Here is a 22452-nt window from a genome sequence, read left to right on the forward strand (position 1 = left end):
TCAGAACAAGTATGTTAGCTGATTTTCCTGAAAAGGAGATGAAGGAGACTGCACCAACACTGAAGCAGTGGTATTTCAGTAAGGTTAGACAACGGGTAATTCTGACATTCAGACTTGCATTTTCTCCCTTGTAAAACAGCATGCACAGAGCTTCAGATTATTTACAGCTGAAACATGTGCAAGCAGTAATGTACTGCCCATCATTCAGTTACTTTGTAAAGCATTTGTGTATGTAAGCACAACACACACAAGGTACTTCCAGAAAACAAGTTTCTTTTCATCCTAGTCTAGATTTAGAAGCTCCATTTCCAATCTACCATATTATTACTACCAATCACTGGAAAATTTATCTCATGCTTTTAAAGACACTCTATACTAAGCACTGCTTCAAGCCTGAAAGGTTCAGATGAAACAGCATCATTTCAGACCTGCCCAACTTCAATCTCCTGTGACATGCATTCAACACAACTGCCACACCTTCCTATCTCCTAAGAAAAATGTTATGACAAGCACTTCAACCTAAGGAAAGATGTAATCTGCTGGCAAGAGGTGACCACATATCCTGATGCCAGCGTTTGCACTAACTTCAACTGGTAACCTTACTCATTTTGTAGCTTTTGCTAATCAATTTCTCATTCCTTATAGATGGGAGTTATTTCTGATCCATTTGGCAATAAGAGACTTCAGTGACTTTAGACACCTCAAGAAGGGCACAAAATAAAAACATTTATTTGCAATTAAGACAAACACAGGTTTCAACATTTTTAATGAAAACCATGGCAAACCCATTCCATGTCTCCCCTACAACATTAAGAACACCGGCATTATTATACTAAGGCTCAAGAAAACTCAAATCCTGAGCAATCATTGAATTTTTTACATTGGAAATTACATTTGAGTCCAACCATAAACCCAACACTGACAAGTCCACCACTAAACCGTGTCCCTAAGTGCCACATACGCCAGTGCTGCCAGTACAAATGGAAAAGTGCGTGTCATAACTCCATCTACAGTCAGAGCATCACACAAATTTAACATGAGCTATGAATTCTGCCATTGATATGGGTAAGAACTTACTAGAAATCTATATTCAGATCCATCACCTACAGCACAGGCCAAACTTACAAACTCACAAGACAACTACAGCAGAAACTGACAAAAGTAAATTATGTAGAAAGTTCCTCCAGAAGACCTCATAGGAGCCATTTTTTATTGAGGAAATCAGAAGGCAACTCAAAAGCAGTAATTATTTGCACAAAATAACGCCATAAAACATTAGAATGTATTTCAATTCCTTGTGTTGCCTCTGTCCACAAGCTTTAATTAGAGACATCATGTTTTTAAGACAAGTAATTAACCACTTGACTGGATGACCAACAACTGTGGAAAGCTCCCCATCACTTAAGACTCTTCTGATCAAACCTGGAATATTCTCAAGGATGTATTCACCATCACAGAACACCCTGCATTGTAGAGACACACACTTATTTGAATTTTTTTAAGCAGCAGTCATATATTAATCCTGTAATTGTTGGTTAATAGCTACTGAATGTAAAAAGATTGTAGAGCTGGTAGCATATCAACAGTTCGCATTTCTAGTCATGAAAATGAAGGAGTGACACTCCTGTTTTCTAACTGATATGGCACAGCAGTGTACTAATAAAAAAGGAAACATTCCTTGCAGCAGAGAACCTGCACAGTGTGTCACAACAGCTCCAGGATTTGCAAAAGACTAAACTCCCCGAATGGAGAGGTGTAGAAGCAGTGTCATAAAAGGAAGTAGAGAAATGCATGACAACCAGCTGGAAGCTTAATGTTTGTTTAAGTAGGACGCATTTCCTAGAGTTGTCTCCACTTTGGTTAAGAAAACATACATAGTACCACACTGGGTGACAGACCTATAGTCCAGTTTCCAGCAATTGCAACAGCAGCATCTTTTTTTTTTTCCTTAAGTGAAAACACCCAAGCCTGGCTATAGTCCATTCCCCTTACGCTCCTCCAGTACCTACAGCTGTTACATAGGAATTGCAGGGGGTAAATTGCTGCTTTGACTTTTGCTGTTCTGTTACTGACCTGTCATTCATCAACATGCCTAGCCCTCTCTGAATTTGCTGTCTGTCTCTAGCCTCCTGTGGCAGGAAGTTCCAGAAGTTCAATCCCCACTGTGTAATGTGGTTCTTCCTATTATCTGTTTTTAACTAAGCTATTGCTTTCACCAAGTGACTCGTGGTTGTAGTACTTCAAAGTTTGGTGAGGAGTATTGCACACTCACCTCACCCACTGCCTTCCTGAGTTCGCAAACGTCAGACTCTTCTCCAGCCTCAGCCTTCTCTGCCCCAGACCAAATCCTCCTAGGTTTTAACCTTCTCTCCTTCTTTCCTGAGGTGCTGAGGAGAGTCTAGAGCAGCGCACACCACCAACGTTTTATATAGCAGCAAACGATGTGCCCAATACTTTCTCCCTACTGAATGGGGTACTACACTTCATCGACTTGTTTGGCTGCCACTGCATACCCAGCTAACGACATCAGAGAACTGTCAACTGTGACTCCATGAGCTGTAACTGCCAGCACTGAGCACAGCAGCAGGTAGGTTCAGGTTGGATTATTTCTCTCCTCAAAGCTTTATGTACGCTGAAGCTACACTGATGTTCACCTGCTGCCTTTTCCTCACTCCCTCAATGCTGTGAGGTCCTTCTGAAGCTCCTCACCATCAGCACAGCCTGTGACTACCCTGATCCACAATCTGGCACATTTCACTACACAAGAACACAGCAGAAGAAAACACTTAATTGTATTTTCCTGTACCACATTTTTACAGCAGCTAAAAATACCCATCTCAAAGTACTTACATTGGTTTTCACTGGATCCTGCATGGTAAAAGAAATACAGCAAAGTTTTACATAAGAGATTATTTTCTATTATGTACCCCAACATGTGTATGCACAACACTGATACCCACTTTGACCACATTTTCTGCCACTCAGTCACTAAGGAAATAGGTTTTTAAAAGCTACAGTTAATTACATGTTATGCCCAAGGCAAAAAAACCTTAAAACAAACTAACAGGACAAATGCTTTCAAATCACAGCAACTGCCTTTTAAGACCATCACAGCAATTAAATATTGACGCTATTTTCTTTTGTATAATTTAAAGCAAGCTACAATGACAAGTCGTAGTAACACTGAAAAATAAAAGCGATATTGAGATGACTGAGATGTTGCAAAGTGCTCATTTAGTAACTAGCCAGGAAACCCTAACACTTCATTACTCCTTCCCATAAGCAAGGCTAATACTGCTTCTCCTCATCTGCTGTCCTTGCAAAAAGGGTGGATGCTTTTAAACATCTACTATCTTTTCAAAGACATAACCTTCACAGTGTGTCCTTCTCAGTGTTTCAGTGCTCAAAATCAAGTGTCTGTGGAATAATGGAATAAAGTCAGACATTTTCATGAACTAAGTCTGTGACCTAAGGAAAAGTGCTTATTTCCCGTAACAAGTCCAGAAGCATGGTCCAATATTTAACAAAAAAACCCACCCACCACCAAAAAAACTCACTAAGACAGACAAGGTGGAGAGTAACAGTATTACAGAATTAACCTATTTATATACATATATGCATGCCGTTGCCTCTCAGATAATTGCTAAAATGAGAGAAAGAATATAGTTTCACACTTTCTTCAAATTACAAAGAAAACACATTCTTGAAAAATAACATGACATAAATGTGATAGAAGCAATCAACACCACAGGCTTGGGTGATTTAGAGGGGTTTTGGTGTTTGGCTTGTGAGTTTTGTTTTGTTCTTTAACGAAACCAATGTATTGAAACTTCAAAATTACCTAGTTTGAAGATATTGCTTCATAAGTGTATTAAAATGTCACAAATTATATCTTATAAACAGTACAAAACTGCACTTTGATAAAGTGACTGTCTAAAAAACAAGTCTACATTAACAAAGTACACACCATGAATTCTTTTAAATAGGACCTACCTACAGCATTTAACATTACAGCGTGAGTTTTTATGCAACTTTTAATTGTTTTTGAAACCACTGGTTCTAAAATGCAAAACAATTTATCAAAAATTACAATGTAACTTTGTATGCAGCAATTTTATTCAACTTCAGCCATGGAAGAGAATTTTTAAGTGAAGCTGCATTAATTCCTAAACATAGAAAATGAACAGCATATGAATAATTTATTGATGGCTTTTGCTTCATGTCAGCAGCTTTGCTGGAGGAAGTGGTATTTATGAAGTCCCCCAGGACACTAAGAAGGTGGTGGGCAAAGAAACTCTAGGATAACATTGCTACCTCTGCAGAATGATACTTCAGGTATGCAGGTGTCACAGGCGGTTTCCCACCATGAAGGAGTTATACAATGCCAAAATTCACGGTGCTGGGAGAGGAGATCACTGAGCTTATCCCAAGAAAGCTGGTGCCTTTCAAACCATTGATAAGTAGAAACAGGATCTTTTATGAATAACAGGTATTACAGGAAGGCATTATAATTTTGAGTGGCTTTCAAGCTCCGCCTTAAGCACGCTCCTGCAAGATATACCTCATAACCCAGATTCGAAAGCTTCTGAAAATGGGTGGAACATGCTGCTGTGGAATGCACCTTGGGGTTTGGAAGTCCAAAAAGGTGCTGGGTGAAGAGGAGGAAATGTGGCCAGAAGGAAGTGGCTAGGACAGAGCTAGGAAACAGTATGGAACCAGGGGAAAAAAAGTAACCAGGGAGGAATACTGAGTATAAAGAGCTCATGGTTAAGAAATGCATCACCAACTCTTCAGCAGGATCACGGAGCAGCACATAATCACGATGAAGAGAGGCAGCAGCAGTTCCCAAAATCCATTCATCTCCTCTTTACACTTCCTGGCAGAAACTTGTCATTATTTTTATTCAATCACATCTTCATCCCTAACCAATTTCTCCCCATGGTATTCCCTGTCCAACCAGCAGCATCTGCTCAGCACCACACCTCCTACCAGGTAAGTTCTTTGCCCTTTGTGTTTGAGGATCTGAGAAGCTATTCAGGCATCTGCAAACAATAACCCACAGCTCTCTTCCCTAAGGCACCTGCCATTACGCATCTAATGTTATAAAGAACTTAAATAATGGAAATATCACTAAGACCAAAAATCAGTTTCCCCTAATTTGTCCAAATGCTTTTAAAAGTTCTAATAAGGAATATGGAGTATGCTTTCATGACAGCCTCTACAAAAAAAAACTTTTATTTTTTCCAGATGTGGATTAGATGATAAGAAGTACTTTACATGAAACAAGGGAACTCTCTAAAATTCATATATAAACAGAAATATCCTGCTGTTAGTCAAAAAAGAGGTGGAAGTTCTGTAGCAGCTCTTATGAAGATAACAAACGATTCACCAGTTTATTTTGTATCCTGTACTGGTGGCAAGTTTTTATTTAAAATGAAGGGCCACATTAGCAATTAAAGGAGGGGGGGGGGGGGGGGAATAAATTAAAAAGTCAGTCAGAGGATAACTGATTCAGTGATGCAAATTAAGTGTTTTAAAGCTATTGAGACTCTGGAACATAGCACAGCTCAACAGAAAAAAAAGCAAGGCAATGCAACCTTCAAAACATAATTAAACATTTCTCTTGAAACCCAAGACTAAAAATACCAAACTACCTTAAACTTTGACTGCTGATCATTCAAAATTTGAGTGCTACTACAACAATTTACTAATAACCAATATATAATTTAATTTCAAATCTACTCTGCAGTAGATTCTCTAGGCTTCTTCACCATACCTTACGCAAAATAGCTGTCTCAGCCATAAAGATGGGTCTTCAGCAATCGTGAAGTAGTTCTCTGCCAGAGGCAGGATACTGAGAACATACGAACAAATGGAGCCACAGAAATACGAATTTCATTTCCTACCTAAACATCAGAAACTATGAAAGTCAGTTCTATAGGCAGAGCTTTACCACTATTTCCAGAATGAGAGTTTTCATTTAAAAGAAAACCTACATTTGCAGCTGAACTTTGCTATGAACACAACACTTCATCATATGCTTAGCCTACCACCCTGATCTATTTTATACAAAACACTACATTCAAGCAAGGTTTCTGGGTTCAAAAATATGGTTCACATATACAGAAAGAATAATTTTTTTTTCCTACTCACAGGAGGCTATGAGGTAAATTAATGCCTCAGACTGCAGTGACTTTGGATTAGGCTAGTCTTGTCAATAATTAATACATCTCTGTAGTGCAAAAGCATAGCAACAAGCTAGATTAACCAAAATCCCTTCCGCTATGATACCAGCTTTTTTTACTCATGTTGAATGTGCATACACAAGACTGTTAAAAAAGAATAAGATTATTTATGGCCTTAATGTAAGAGTTCTTAACATCAGGGGTTTTTTTCCCTTCCTTTCATTTAAAGAAATGCTTTATAAAATAAACATTTTTATTGTTAACAATTCAATAAATTGAAACTGTAGCAAATATTACCATCCTTAAACTGGCCTCGAAAACTTATCCAAGATCTTTATAATGAAAGTTCTTTTCAAGTTTTGGGGATTTCAGAATCCTAATGCAACAAATAAAAAGCAATGAACAAAGACAGCAACAATGCTATTCCACCAGCTCGGGCACTGTGATCCGTCATCCTCGAAAACAACAGATGAAGCAATAACAGACCCTCCATATATAAGCTTTAGCAGTCATCCTCCATGGGTAGATTATCCATTCCACTAAAACAGTTATGAATTACAAAACCTGCATTAAAGTTTGAATTGCGACTCGGTAGAGATAGATATGGCGAGCCACAGACAGCATTTTCATACTCACGCTGTCCTCTCTGTATTTTTATATTGCTATAACTGCAAAACTAAAGTACTGAAGTTATTAAATCTGCAAATGGCTTGAAAGTGAAAAAATCAGTTTGCAAATCAGCAGATCATTAAAAAAATTGTTTTAACAATTCTAAGTATCAAACAATGAAATAAAACACAGAAGTCTAATCAGTTGTAGCCTAAATTAATTTCTTTGTAAGAGCATTTTTCTTAAATAGAAAACCTCTCCTAGATAATCCTGATTTCAGCTGTTTTGTTCATCATGCAATCTTAACGAGGCCACTGTTACTGAAGGACATGACCTGATTTCTTCTGAGGTCAATGGTTATCAGTAGAATTTGAACACTACAAATTTCTATCCTAAAACTTGAGAAAAGCACTGAATCTGCATAATACTTTTTGTGAATTTTCAAATCTTGACACTTCATTTAGCCAGGAAGTTCTTCCATTGACATAGCCCTCAATTTTTGCATTATGGCAAGCAGTTGCATTTGGCCAATGTCCACATATTGATTTTGGAAAAGATGCTTGCAGCTTCAAGGAATATAAGAGATGCTGCATGTTAGTCATGAACCATGCAACTGTTAGTGATACATAAAAGTCCATTTTTTTTGTCTTCCTCAAAACAAGTCTTCAGAGTGTTTTGGTTTTTATTTTCCTAGACAAATGCTTTTCCTTTTTGTGAAGAGTGGAACAAATTTAGATAATGACAGAGTTCTGGTACTCGTGGCTGGGCAGCAGAAGTAATAACTTTATTACTCAACTCACATATTTAAAAAAATATCAGTTTAAACACATTTATATTATAATCCCTAAAGCTATGAAGTGACAGATTACCTAACTCTAGCTGTCCTTCTAGATGTGTTATCCATTCCTTCACCCAGTGACTACTCCATCACCACTCTAAGGTTTTCTTCCCCTTAGCAGCACCTACAAGAGCAAGGTGCAAGCTTGGACCTCTTTGTACATCATGCACCTGGCAATAATAAAGGATGAACCAATTCTTCTCAATTAGTCTCAGGCAAACTGAACTCAGACAGCAAGGAAGGTGCTGAATTGTTAAAGACAGTTAAAGGCAAATAATTCATGTTCCTTATTCAAGCAACTGTCTACACTTCCATACAAAATAAGGGTGATTAAAAATAGTACTTATGAATAAGTACTACTTGTATATAATCTGAAGGAAAGCCATTTCAAGGAGAATCACAGGACAGATCCTTTAAAAAAAGTCATGTCACTTCTGGACATTTTATTCAGTGAATTATGCCGTAAACAAACAGTTCAAAGTAACTGAATACATCTGCCTTTGGTACAGCTCAGAGGAAGCTACTGCTGTTGCTCAAGGTTTACAAAACACACCTTTAAAGGGGAAAGGGTTCCTTGCCAACCCCATCACATGCATGTGATGAAATACTACTGTTTGAGGAGGCAGTCTCTTGGACCTTTCTGACACGGAGATAAAAAAGCATAAAATCCTAATGAGAATCCCTAGTACTTTCAAACACAAACTACAACAAACATTAAGAGGGGCTTCCAGAGAAACAGCATAAAGCTTGGAGAAAAACAGCAGGCTAAACTCTTATACAGAAGCAGGTAGAAATTAGAAGCTATTTTGGGTAAAAATTTTGGAAACCTACTAAAGTTTACCTCATCCTCATAGAAAATCTTCCATAAAAATCACTGATGCTGGCATTGTTGGGAACTCAATGAGTGGCAAGCCTTAAGCACAGTGGTAATTTATAATAAATCTGGCGTAGCAGGTAGTCCTACCCATATACCATTGGAGACTTTGCTAGATCCTACATTTAAAGTTTCCCTATAGGCTAAAATTAGTCTTTTCATTCAAAAGCCTTACCCCTGCCCCAAACTACATTTAGTCAATATTTACTAGACTAACATGCAGTTTAATAAGTCAAAATCTTTTTTCTTGTCCATTTGCTTACACATACAGAGGTTTTACCAACACAGTCTGCTACATTGGTCCATGCAGGCTTTAAGCTAGAGGAGCCAGCATGCTGCAAAAAAATTCAATACATAACCACAAGGGCCACATCAAAGTAATTTAGCATAACCAGAAAACACGCTAAGTCAAATTAAACCCCAATCCTTTCATTAGTGGATGGGGAAGTCTATTTATGTTCAAGCATTCTCTACTTAAAAATTACCAAAAATAGTCCTTAAAAAGTTTGCTGCCCATTTCCTTAGAGCTTGACTAGTGTTAGCACTGTTGTTACAGTACCCAATATGTCTTGTGTCTGTAATACAGCCAAGATGTAAGTCATGTAAGGACGCCAGAACCGGCATGGACCAACAGTCTGCACTGCCAGGGTCAAGAGAAACAAAGTGTATTCACGAAGCATGGCTGACATCAAGATCAGTATGTCCCAGGCAGTCTTTGCTGTGATTCAGCAATTTCTCAAGTGTCTGGGTGATCATCTTTGCTAGCACAAGCTAGCCTCTCTCAGCTTACTAACTGACCGGTTCTTCTAGACACGGGATTTTCTTTTCCTTTCCAAATCTGTAGATATGGGTATCAGTTCTTGAATTCTACAATCCCAGGCTCACCACACTGCAAGTTCAATTCAAACAAATGGCAGCTCCCCAGATACTGGGTAATCCAAAGGAAACTGTGGATTCAGGTGTGGTAAGAACACTCCTCCATGTCCCCACACCTGCTTATGGCTCTCAGGTGAGCTTAGGAGAGTCAAAGTCCCAGTGGCAGACCCTCTACTGTCTTCTGCCCCAGCACTCCTCCTCCTCTTCAAGCAGGTTTTACAGACCTAAGTTCATTAATACAAGAAATTTCAGCCCTGCACAGAATGTAGGTAGACTATACTTTGTAATAATTTTATGAGCAAACATACAGTTTCTTTCCCTAAAATGCAGTGTATCAGAGCTGAATGGAAAATGCTTAGCATATTACAATTGTGAGAACATCATTATCTCCCAAGCACCAGTTTGGGAATTGGGTGAGGATTCTCAAAGTAGCCAATCCTTGATCAAAACACACATCCATGCGAAGACAAATCCATACTTCAACTGAAAACAGACTGATCATTGCATCTGCAGGCTTTCTAAGCAAGTTCTCCTCAAGATGGTTAACAAGCACGTATCAGCTCCTATGGGGAAAAAAAAAAAAACACACCCATCTAAAATATTTCAAGAAACAATTACAGTTAAGATACGTTAGAACTTTCAACTTTCTCACTTTTAGAGTACACTGGTATCACCACATCAATATGACAGAAGTGCCCAGAATTTGTAATCAATGAAACTAACACAGCAGCTGGATAAAACCTGTAATTGCCATCAAGGAGAAGGCTAGGCAAGAGAAATCAACACATGACATGGATTAAAAGACAGGGCAGATGGGTTTGGGTAAGTACAAGGGTTCTCAGCTAAAAGTCTCACCTGTTCTGCAACACCACGATTACCTTCTCTGAGGATTATATTACAGGAATAAAGAGCAAAATTCTGAAGTAGAAGACAAGCATTTCCAGCAATAACAGAAAGAAGAACTGGACAGTACAGAAACATGCAGAAGTCTTCCTAATTGAATTATTTTCGAACTCTTCTTGAAGACTCCACAATTCTTTCAGCTTTAAGAGATTATTAAAAACATGAATTTTGAACTGTCCTCATGAGGCTGTTCTAACTCTTGCACAGCAGAATCTATAAATATTGGATCAAATTCTAGCACCACTTCTTACATTATTAATTCTAGAATAAAATAGCTTTCAAAGTTCTTTTCCTTTATCAAATTACTTTCTAAACCCGGGAGGGGGGGGGCAGGGAGGGATGAGATGAGCCCTGCACATTCATGCTTAATTATTACTTACATCACACCGTGCCTGAAGGTCTCAAAAGTTTGGATATCACTGAATATGGTGCTGCACAAACATACTTTACTGCAAGTCCTGCAAAGTTTCCAGTTTAAACAGGAAGATGTGCAGAAGGAAGGAAAAGAACCAAGTGAAGTGACCTTCTAGAGTTCATTAATTATGTACTTAGATTTCTGTTCTCTTCGGAAGTAAATCAGTTTAATCACACCCCAATTAGTTCAGTTCAAGCAAGCACAGCCAGCTATTATGAAACTGTGCAGAAAAACAGATTGAGTTTTCCTAACTCATTCTACAAGCTGCTAAAACGCGTAAAGCCACTGAGAGGCCAAAGCTAAAAAAGAACACAAAAAACTATGTTCAAACTATAAGTTAGCTGAGCAGTGAAAACTACCTGCAGGTCAGAGATGGAAAGAGCAAGGAAGTCCAAACATCAGCCATACTTATATCACTATTTCTAGCTGCTTTTAAGTAAACAAGGCAAATTTTGTATACATGTGCATATATATGTATGTATTTGCACACACGGTCCCGACTTGCAGAGACTCCCAAGTCTATATTTGCAAATCTTAAGCAAATTTGACAGCAGTAATGATTTTTAAGAGGTCCCACAAAATTACTAAAAAGGTAATCACATCAAGGAAGAACATTTACTGCTCTCAAGAAGAAAAAGGTCACATCAAACTCAGACTTTTTAGACCATCAAAAAATCCGCATAGTGCTTCAATGCTAATTACAAATATATTGAAAGAATTATTCATTACATTGCTTGCAGAACCATTAATTACTTCCCTCCTTCCTCCCAGATTTGTGTTACAGAAACAAAACAAAGTAATAGAAACACTGAATACTACTTTTTGAAACTGTGAAAACACACTTGTAGTTGCACAGCAGTACTGCTTCTTTTGGCAGCAGTGCCGATTGCAAGGGTACAGTACATGGAGATACAGTGCTGATGTGAAGTGTATCATCTAATTTCCTGATGAGTTGGACAGCAAGTCTGCAGTCTGTAACTAGCTAGGACAGCTTCTTCCCCTTCCTTCAGATAAGGACTTAACCACGGCACCCTCCCATATTCCTGTTTAAGGTGTTGTCTACAGCTCGCTGCATTTACAACTGAACTTGAAGAAAACCTTTAATAAACACGAAACTCAGCTGTCCTCTCCTCCCAAGGCAGAAGCTGACAAAGGAACAGCAACTGAGTGCAACTTCTTTCACCCGCTCGGCCAGCTTCCATCATCAGTCTATGAGCTGGTTCCGATTTTCAAAGCAACTAGTGGATAATGCCTTTGCTACAAAGATGGCATTTCAATTTGTGAAGCATTATTACAGCAACATTCCTCTGGGATAACAGATATCACAGCACCAGTGCACCAGAGACACAGTATCCTCTCTCAAAGAGTAGTTACAGAATTACTTCTAGGAGGAGAATCCACAACCTAACTCTGACCACATTTAAAGATAGTCGGTCTGTCTTCACATGGCCCACCACAGATTTTGCTCTTTCTGTATACTGGTGTCTCATCAAGTCAGTTTAAGCTTTAGGGAGAGGAAAGAGAAGATGAAGCAGCTGGATAGGGTTCTAGCATGGTCTGTGCAGCAGCAAATGACCCCAAAGCAGACTACAAAATTAACATGATAAATATGGCACCTGGCAGTTTCAAAAATATGTTTCAGATCCCTCAGTAACTTTCTGCTGGACTCTTATAGTAAAACAAGTGAACAACATCTGTGCTGAACGGTAGAAGTACCACCACAAAATACACATTACACAACCAACAGTGGGGCAGGGAGAGAAGAGGGAGACAGACAGCTTTACATACCAGTTGGGTTGTTCAATGTTAACACTTTTCCTTCACACCTTCAACACTAGAGAAATTCCTCAAATTTTTCGATTCTCCTCAAGAACATTCTCAAATTCAAGAGACAACGATATTTATATGTCATCAGATTTAGGAAAAAACTGAACTCAACTCCAAGTTTCAAAATGGTCACGTTCAAATACAAAAAAGCTATTCCTCATCTACGTTATCATATGGAAAGAGGACAGACTGATTTTGATTTCATATTTTTGTAACACTTGCAGTTAGCTAACCAATCATTATTCCACCTGAGACTATGTACTTGCATGCTGACAGTTCTGATTTACATTAAGACAAAAACAAAGAAATCACACCTATTATAGCAGCCAAAGAACACAATCATCTAAAATTTTCTTTATTATCATAGACTTCAGTTCTCCACAAAAAAAAAAAACATAATGGGTGTCTAGTCATGTGAAAAAGATACTCCTTTCTTTTAAAATCAATCTAATCAAGTGGGGATAAAACACAAAGGAATGGCAGTGCAGCAACACAGTGACTTCCCCCCTGCATCAGACTAACCAGGTCTGGCTGGTAGGTGAGAGCCAGGGCAGGGGGAAAAACCCACGCAAGAGACACATTATGTCACTCTGCCACTAATAAAAAGTGCTACTAGAGAAAGCACAATACAGGCACCAACTACAAGGCTGTTTTCAGACGAGGGAAAGTTCAAATAAGGAAAACTGGGGGGGGGGGGCCTATGAAACTAGATGGTAACATACAGAAATTCAAGTTCATCTTCTCTTATGCCTCTCTTTTCAGGCCTGCCTCTCGTTACACTTTCCTTGTCTTTTCTATTCCTATTTTTCCAGGGCAGAAGGACAGTGAAGTTGACAAGCTGGTATTCAAAACTAAGACTGGAGCAACAAGAAAAATAGTGAGAATTACATCCATTTCTATCAGCAGTAGAGAATACTGCACATCACAAAGAACTGCCATGAACCATTTTTCTCAGGTTGGTTAAGAACCATTTTAAAAGCCCGAGCTTTAACAGCACTTGATGTCACATTTCTGACATCTAGTCTACAAAAGAGTTTACTACTGAAGAACAAGTCCTTTTTTTTCAAGCTCTACAGCATGCAGGTTGGTGCTATTAAAAAGTCTGAGCACTTCATATAGTTAGCAGACAGGAGCAGAAGTTCGCATTTCCTAATAACTTCCTGGATATTTTACAATTGCTTCCTCTCAGGAAGTTTATTCAGTCTTTGCAGCTCCAACACCAACAATTCTTGTTGAGAGGTAAGTTGTCCAAGAATATTAAAAGCACATTCCTAAAACAGACACAGACCTGTTTCTGGCTCACTAACAATAGGTTTTTCTTTTGGCCAAACCTGTCACTAGAAAGAAGGAGAATAAGAATGAACTGATCAGGTAAATGCCCGATGTCTCAGGCTTTTTATAATTCATCTGTAAGCAGTATGGCCTCCAAGCACAAATGGAAAAGTGAGCTGGGGAACAAGTCTGAAAGAAGAAAAGTAATATGTTGTAAATCACCGCCAACTGGGGGTGGCGGGAGGGGGGACTATTTCTTTCACAATTCATTTAACCTGATGCTTCTTCATGCTCCAAAACCTAGTTTTCCCCCATCTTTACAGTAACAAATAATTCATTCCAAAACAGTAACATGTCTGCACATGCAACAGATCCTTTTGGTTCCATTTTTACATAATACAATTTCATCTGCAACTGATCTTAATGTGTAATATCCTAGTTACTTACTAAAAATCCATCAACCTTTTTTCCATAGAAGTGCTGTACTTGAAACTAAAAAAAAAAAAAAATAGGTCATCAGAACTTTTAAGTGAGGATTTTGTCAGGTGGTAGCCTTTCAGTGCTTAGGCAGACCAAACCAGGGGGAAGGAAAGATACACAATCTATTAATTCTATTACTCTGAAGAACAAGAAAACTGAGTTTTCTTGTGTCATCCCCTCCTCTGATTGTTCTAAGAATACTGATTTTATTCTTATAAACCCTCCCCCCCAAAGCCAGGTTGATAATTTTCAAGACAATACCCTGTAATCATGACACCAAATCTTAATTCTTGGACCGAGAAAGAGATTTTATGTGTATCATCAGGCAATCATAGTGCTTAAAGCCCACCTGTATTACTTTTTACATGTTACTACAGCAGAAAGAAATATTTATTCCATAAAATTACTTAATATCAGTGTCAAGCTGCTTTTCTGGAGAATTAACTTGAATGCTGTAAACACATGAAAAAGTTGTTTGGGTGTTGTTTTGTCTTTTTTTTTTTTTAAACAATAGACACTAACTGCTCTTGACTTACAAGTTTACCATGTTCTGCACATTTAAGATCCATCTGTTGAACAAAGGTGTCTATAGTTAGTGAGCTGAACAGCTTTGATCACAAGGTCCTACGATCTCTGCTTCTCACATGGACCTCTTAATTTACAGACTGGAGCAGAAGACAGAGTTGACCTGATTTTTCTGTTCCTTGTTAATATTTTAAGGTTGCGTGAAGTATCTACTGAACTTTCATCAAAGTGACTGTTTCTTGCACTAGCATAAAGCCTGCAATTTGTCAGAATCCAGCCGATCACTTAAACTGTACTTCCAGTGCTTATCAAGTGACTTCCCCCTCCTACTCATATGAATTTCTTTTAAATGTCAGGCTTGTACTGCCAGAATATTTAGTTATGAATTAATATAAATGTTGATTTTAAAGTAGGCAAAACTTAAAATATTTAGCTTTTTTTAAAAAAAATCAGCTTTAAATGATACCCTGTGTTTAAATAATATTTTAACTACCTTGCTAGAAAATATTCAGATAGGATTAAACAAAGTTTACAGGACTCAATGGGTCAGGAATTGCTTCAAAATGAGATCTTAGATTTTGTAAAAAGGGAGAACAGTGATAACTCCTAATAATTTTTTTCCAACTTGTTATTAGTTACCAAATCCACAAGGAAAAAAAGGCATAACTAGAAGTATTTCAGCAAATAACTATAAACTCTTTTGCCATAGATGTTACACATATTAGCCACCTCCTTTGCGCGTTCAATCAGTTTGATTAACACTGCCTCAGAATGAAGACTGCTTATCACTTTTGCAGCACTTCACATCTTCCAAGCTCTTTAGCAACCTTCACTAGTTAGCAGTAACAAGATTATCGTAGAGTCCCCAGTTTGAGTACTACAAATATGGTAGTTTCACCATCAGCTTTTCACAAAAGAGAATTTGTTGTAAATGTGGACCACAGACTCTGCTAAAACAGCATTAGGAAGGATACATGTTGTTACTACGTCCTACTTGCAGTTATGAAATTGTAGAGACACTACCTTATATCCCTGTTCTCCACTAAAACATTAAGAAATAAGTCTTGATGCAGCTGGCACAAAGGATTAAACACACCAAAGTAACCTGAACAAGAAACTGGAGAAACCAGGACAGAGCTGACCAGGAAAAAATGAGATTTTAAGACAATGCACATGCAAAAGTTCCACACCCAGAGCTCTTGACATTAAATAGATTAAAGGAAACTACCTAAGTTGCACTATAAGCCTGAAAGTGGCTAAGTAGGGAGCAGAGGGAACATTAGTGCCAAGTTTCAGTAATTGATTGTGTATGCTTGCACACTGTATCTTCCCCCTCAAACTACGTTTCACCTGCAAATGGTTTCTCTTTCTGCCACTTTTAAAGTGATTTATTCTCTTCAAAAGGGGAATTAGGTCTTATTTTGATCAAGTATTTAGGACCTTTTAGACATTAAAAGCCACAGATTACAAAGAAGGAAGGTCAAAAACAGTAAAGATTAAAATTGAAGATAAGCCACAAATATTGACGTAAGGAATGAACAAACAACTAGCAAAACAAGATTCAAAGACCTAAAAGGCTTATGCATCCTCCTTGCAATGTCTGGCTCCTTACTGCTAAATAACTACTACAAAGATCTTAACCACACAGGAGCTGATCAACGGGGTCTGAATATAGGTTAGCAAAAGGCTTTTGGATCCACCTACAGGCCCTAATTAGATCACTTTCAGTTATTAAAAACAAGAGATAAGAAAAAGCCTCCAAAACAAAGGGTTTACCCCTCAAAACATTTTGCATTTTTTTCTTTTCTCTAATTGTCAGTGGCCTTTGGTTTCAAAGCAGCTGGTTTCTGCCCCAGATCTGAAAGTGTCACCAGAACACACAAAAGACTTCAGTGACCATACTAAGCAAGAACCAGCAAAAGTAAGACTGATCAACATTTGCAGCAACGCACAAAGACCGAGGGGGTCTTTAAATATGTTTTCAAGATATAAAAGAATTCTTTAGTTTTTCTAGGAGAACATTGACTGTTTTGTTTGACGCTGACAAAACCCACAAGGCCAAAAAAAAAAATCTGACTTTTTTTCTTGCCCTGAAGTATACAGTATAGGCTCAGTTCATACAGGGTTCCTTGTACCAGCATGTTTATGCCTTCTCTTCTGTGAAACAAGCCTTTATGTCTCCATAGTGGAAAAACCCACTGGTTTATATCCTTTGAGATGTATGCAGCCAATTAAATTGTAAAGTAATACCTGTTTCAAAGTCTCACTCAAAGAAATGATACATTCCTGGACCGGGATCAGAGCCAAGGAGGTCACCTTACACCCTGCGGTCACGTGAGAATATTCAGGTTTTGGAATTTGGTATTTTAATTTCCATATAAAGTAAAATTGGAGGTTGAAAGGATGAAACACTGTGTATTCTGTGCACGCAAATTGTGCTCGTTTCTCAAGTGATAAAGTTAATATTCTGAGGAACAACAAAAGACAGTTCAAGAGTACATAGTGATTTCAAGCCATTTAGAAAGACTCAGGAAAGTGACAACTGCTTGAAGCTCTGCCCTTCTCCAAAATAATTTTTAGTCATGAATAAACTATTATGTGACCAGACTATATGCATAAGAACAGTATAATCTGCACAAGTCAAGAGTGAAACAACACATTACAATAAAATCCACTTGTCAAAGTAACAAGCCAAGTATATTTATTTCCATATGAAAACTGTTATGAAAAGACTGACACATTTTATTTTAATTTCTAGTTTTCTTCAAAATAAACAGCATGCATGCAAAGTGCCTAGTGCCACTAGAAACAGCTACTGGAGACAGCGTGCACACAGTGGAGTACAGTGCCCAACCAATTGCTAATCCAGTTTTGTGTCTACAGAATTCCTTTAAGTTCCCACAGCAGCCAAAATATGCAAAGATCTCCAGGAAAAATATACCACAAAAGGTAGCAAAGACCTGCTAAAGAACACAAGAAGTGCATACAAGTATAAATCGATTAAGATTTGCCAGTGTGACAGAAAGTGCAGCTTAGTCTCATCATCAAGTCCTCATCATTAACAAGGACCAGTTCCCTGAATAAAGCAGTATTGAAGCTCCCATCAGCAGCCACTGCTTCCACTTCCATTACCTGTGTCAGACACCTGCAGACAACATTTGAAAACTACACCTTTACACTAAGTCGAATAACACAATAATGCCTAAAATAACTTCTGTATTTTGGAGAGCAAGCAAGCTGTAGGGCACAAACAATGAAATGCAATCGCTATTATGAACACACAACACCTTCCCAATTCACAGGCTTATGAAATGGTGCAACAAAGGAATCCGATTAGCACCTTTTTACCTACCCTCTATCAGTTGCTTCAGTGCAACGAACATATTTTCAATTTAAGTTGTGCTGCACTGCTCTTTAAGCTCTGGCCAGTAAGAGCCATGAACCTTTCAGCACCCTGGGCCCAATACACATGCTCTTCCAGCACACCTTTATTTCATTTGGAGAACTGCCTTTGAGATTATGAGGGATTTCGCTACTTGCTAAATCCCCACAAGGTGAGCTTGTCTGTACTGCTCTACAGCAGGAAACAAGTACACTTTTTAAACTATTTTTAAGTAGGTCTTTGAGCTAAATATTATGCTTTATGTCTAAATTTAGCAGCAGAAGCCTGTATGCGTGGTACCCTCTATCTCTGATTGACACAAATTAAAAATGTATCCTTACGTTCTCATGCCACGGAGATTTTTGGATGGATACTAGAAGTCTAGTAAATTCACCAAAACAAGTAGTTACAAGTTTGTGACATCTGTGCCTGATAAAAGCTGTTGAGTCAAATTCATAGGTCATATTCTTCTGAATTAGTGAAGTGAATGTAATTACAGTGCTTTCTTTGGAGCTTTCAAGACACAAGACAGCTAGCTGTGTTGTATTCTCACAAACCTCTCTGTTTAAATATATATGAAAAACTATATTGTTTGGCCCACATGAAAAATCCTTGCAATGACTATATACATTTAATTCCTTTGTCAGATCCATACCATGACACAAAACTGATACCCATGTAAAAGATGCTTCTCAGGACATTATTTTAACAAACAGGTAGAGAACCCAGGAAAGCTGAATACAGATAAGAAGTGTTAAAATCAATTTTTGGCACAAAAAAATTTCTGTATATTGATTAGCTACTCAGTTTTCAGAGAAAGAATTGACTTAATATTGGCATCATTAACATCTAACAGTGAGATTCATAACACTTTTCAAGCAAAGGATACATCAAAGGGCTGCGCCATTGACTAATGTTTCAATAAACAACTTCAAGAATGCACAGCTACATTTCCATGTAACCTGTGCATACCCCAGTATTTTGTAATGTTCCAGAATAATATTTTAACTATTTAACCTCAGACATCAAAAAAGTAAATTTTTATGTTTAAGTCCTGTGCAAAATCGATTGTGTAGACAGAAATATAATTTGAACATATTTACTTCTTAGAAGCTTTTCTGCATTTGTCTTTGGGGTACTGAAATTCACTTAATTTTCATAGTATGTTAATTTTTCTTGCCAAGAAGTAAAACTCAGGATTTTCTTATATCTCTATAAATCTACAAAGTAGCTCTTCACCATGAAAACATTTCCAGTGCAAGTATGAATTAAGAACAATGAACCACCTAGATAAACTGCCACAACAGATTGTGAAAGGCTTTGTCTTTGATATCCATCATGTTAGAAGTAACAGTTTAAGTTCTTAGTCTTTCTAGAATTTATCACCACTAAAAATTGATATAATTTTGATTCAACTATCAGCCAAAGCTGGTATCAGAGCAGCACGGGAGGGCAAGAGTCACTTCAGGTATAAAGCAATTAGTTGTAATCCTGGTCCTTAGTGTCCATAGTTACAGAAAGGCATTTAATTTCTCAAGCAAATAAAGCTGCATAAATTCAGCCTTCATTTCTTCCTGCACCACAAGACAAATGTGCCTTGCCATGTGTAAATCACTCCTCCTCATCCTGGGAAGGAAAATCTGCTGGGCTCTAGCCACTTCTTTTCAAATGCAGGGGAGTGCAGCAGCCTTTCCCCAATCACAGCTCAATTCTTGCTGCCACTGATGGCTAACAGCTTTCTCCAGCCCCCTGCTACGGCCTCAGACATTCCTCTGCTCTGTCAAGCAATGAAAATATCACCAACAGGATTAGAGCAAGCCTCGGGAAGAAAGACTAGCCCTCTAACATCCAAAGCCTAGGAAAGAACATGGACGTCTTTTGGGGTTCACAATACTGGTAATGACTCTAAATTACAACCATTAATGGCATTTTTTGAGCTTCAGACAAATTAAGACCTCTAAAAATTCTGTGATGCTTGTGCATCATTAAAAGGCCTTACGTTCCTGCAGGATGCAACCGAAGTTTGTAAGTGTTCGTTAAGCAAGGCAGACTTCTGCTCTTCCACTAATATGTACTAGAAAAAGAGAACAAGCAAAATTAGAAAGCAAGACTTCTCTTCCTATTTCAAATCCTGGTACAGGCCCAGCCAGCGACTCTATTCTTCTTCTATTCACAGCCAGAGACTCTATTCTTCTTCTATTCAACTTTATACCGGAGTGGTAAAGGGTTAAAGTGGTTTTAAAAAAAAGCATTAAGAAAGAAAAAATATTTTTTCTACAATGAGGAACACTTGAGAAAGGCTCCGAGCACCACGCTAATTGAAATAAAACAATCCCAAGGAAGGAGGCTCTCACTACAGTATCCAGGTTTGGATTTTACATTCACCTACTTAGCCAAGTAAATATATCTAAATAACATTATTCAATCACAGTGTGGCTTCCAGGCCACATTAAGGTAGTAAGAGTTTCATAATTATACTCCTCTTCACATATTTAAAAATCCTTTCAATGTTTACTTGAAAAGCTAATTGCTGACAGCTAGAAAGAGTGTAAAGGCTATCCTTTCCAATTCTGGGGTAAGGGAGAGTATTCTCCCCACACACACAATTCTCAGAAGCCCTATTCACCTCATAGCTCTGCTGAGCAGCTTCAGTATCCTTACAGAGCCTCAGAGCTTTACAGCAAGTCACAAACTAAATACATCCATCTCCCTAAGAAAACAAATTATATTTCTGCAACTTGATAAAGTGAAATCCTACTTCTACAAAGTATGTGCACATTTATGCATTACATTAGCATTAAAGATGCACAAATTTTAATTTTTTAAAAATGTAGATAGCTACCTCAGTTTGCAAATCCAGTCAAGGTGTAAGGGACTTTTGTAGAAACACATTACTCGCCCACATAAAACCCGACGCTCAGCCCGACATGCTATTCATTCCCACTCCAAGGTGGATTTGCACAGAAAAGAGGAAGACACTAAAAGATCTGGTAAACTCTTTTACTACCATAATCTGATATATTACGCATATCAGTGCTGTTGCCTAACAAGCATCTGTGGCACTTTATAGCTCAGCTCACCACCTCCCTGCCTTCCTTACACATCCAGATTGCATCCAACATCTGTCCATGTTTCTTGTATTTTATGTGTGTTTCTCCCTTACCTATATTTGTTTGTGCATTATCCATCTCATGCAACTTCCCACAGACACTGTGGGGTGGGGGGATGCAAAAGGAAGCCTAGGATTTTTTCAGGGTTGAAAAACCAATCAGCGAACAGACTCATACAGAGAATTTTTGATTAAAATTCTAACAGAGATTTTAACTACAAGACTTACATACAGTTTGCTAATTGTTATTTAAGATTAGCCTTGTGGATGACACAAACCAGGTTATGTCCACATTCTAGAAGTATAGTCTAAAAATATTTTTGCATACCAAAAATCATGAAGCAAATTCATAAAGATCTTACATGATATTACAGCTGTGCTCAAAAACATCTTCAAGTTATCAGGACAGTGTCTCAAAAATTTACAAGCTTAATTTAAAATGAGCGTCCTATTGACCAAAGCAGTTTAGATTGTCTGTGATAGTTCTGATGACCAGATTTCATTTTTAGTCAAGTACAGAAAGATAAAGAATGATACCAGATGTCACAAACAGTTTTAAACAGACTTCCACAATAAACATTTTTTATTGATCCTTTACAGAAAAGCAAAGTTTGAAAGTGTAAAAATATACATAAAGGAGAGAAATTAAGTCAGGTCCAGTTCTATCTTTATAGAGACAAAAATGTTAGACGTAGGGATAGCAAGGCCACAGCAACTAAACACTTATCACAGAAATATGTTTCTAATTTTAACAAAAAAGTTGAGAAATCCAGTATAGTAGTAACTGTGGAGGCAAATGCTGAGGAAATGCACTACAGAGTTTACACAAAGGGGAGGGGTGGGAGGAGCTAACCTCAAAAAACAGCAACCACCTCCCCCCAAACAGTTTATTAAAGCAAGAACTCCGGCATCAAAGTGTACAACATAGAATTAATGTGCAAAGCCCCTGTGATGTGTTACTGAATTTAAATGTCGCTTTCTGGTAAGCTGAATGTTTTGTAAAAGCAAGGTTGTCCAGTTGCTCTTTTCCTGCATCAAAAGCCTGATAAGGAAAGGACCACATTTTGAAGCAAAGGACCAAAGGACCACATGGTGACAGCTTTGTTTTCTGCCAAATATTTGCAGCATCTTAATGTGGTTTTGAGTCATGCATATGC

The 22452-nt window shown here is 38.0% G+C and overlaps 1 protein-coding gene across 5 annotated transcripts in view; it reads right to left on the reverse strand.

Moving 5' to 3' along the window:
• NEO1 (neogenin 1) overlaps positions 1-22452 on the reverse strand; it is a 213248-nt gene that overhangs the window by 178020 nt on the left and 12776 nt on the right. The gene's annotated exons all lie outside the window — the stretch shown is intronic.

The sequence above is a fragment of the Ciconia boyciana genome, chromosome 8 (assembly GCF_034638445.1).
Source record: "Ciconia boyciana chromosome 8, ASM3463844v1, whole genome shotgun sequence".
Lineage (NCBI taxonomy): Eukaryota > Metazoa > Chordata > Aves > Ciconiiformes > Ciconiidae > Ciconia > Ciconia boyciana.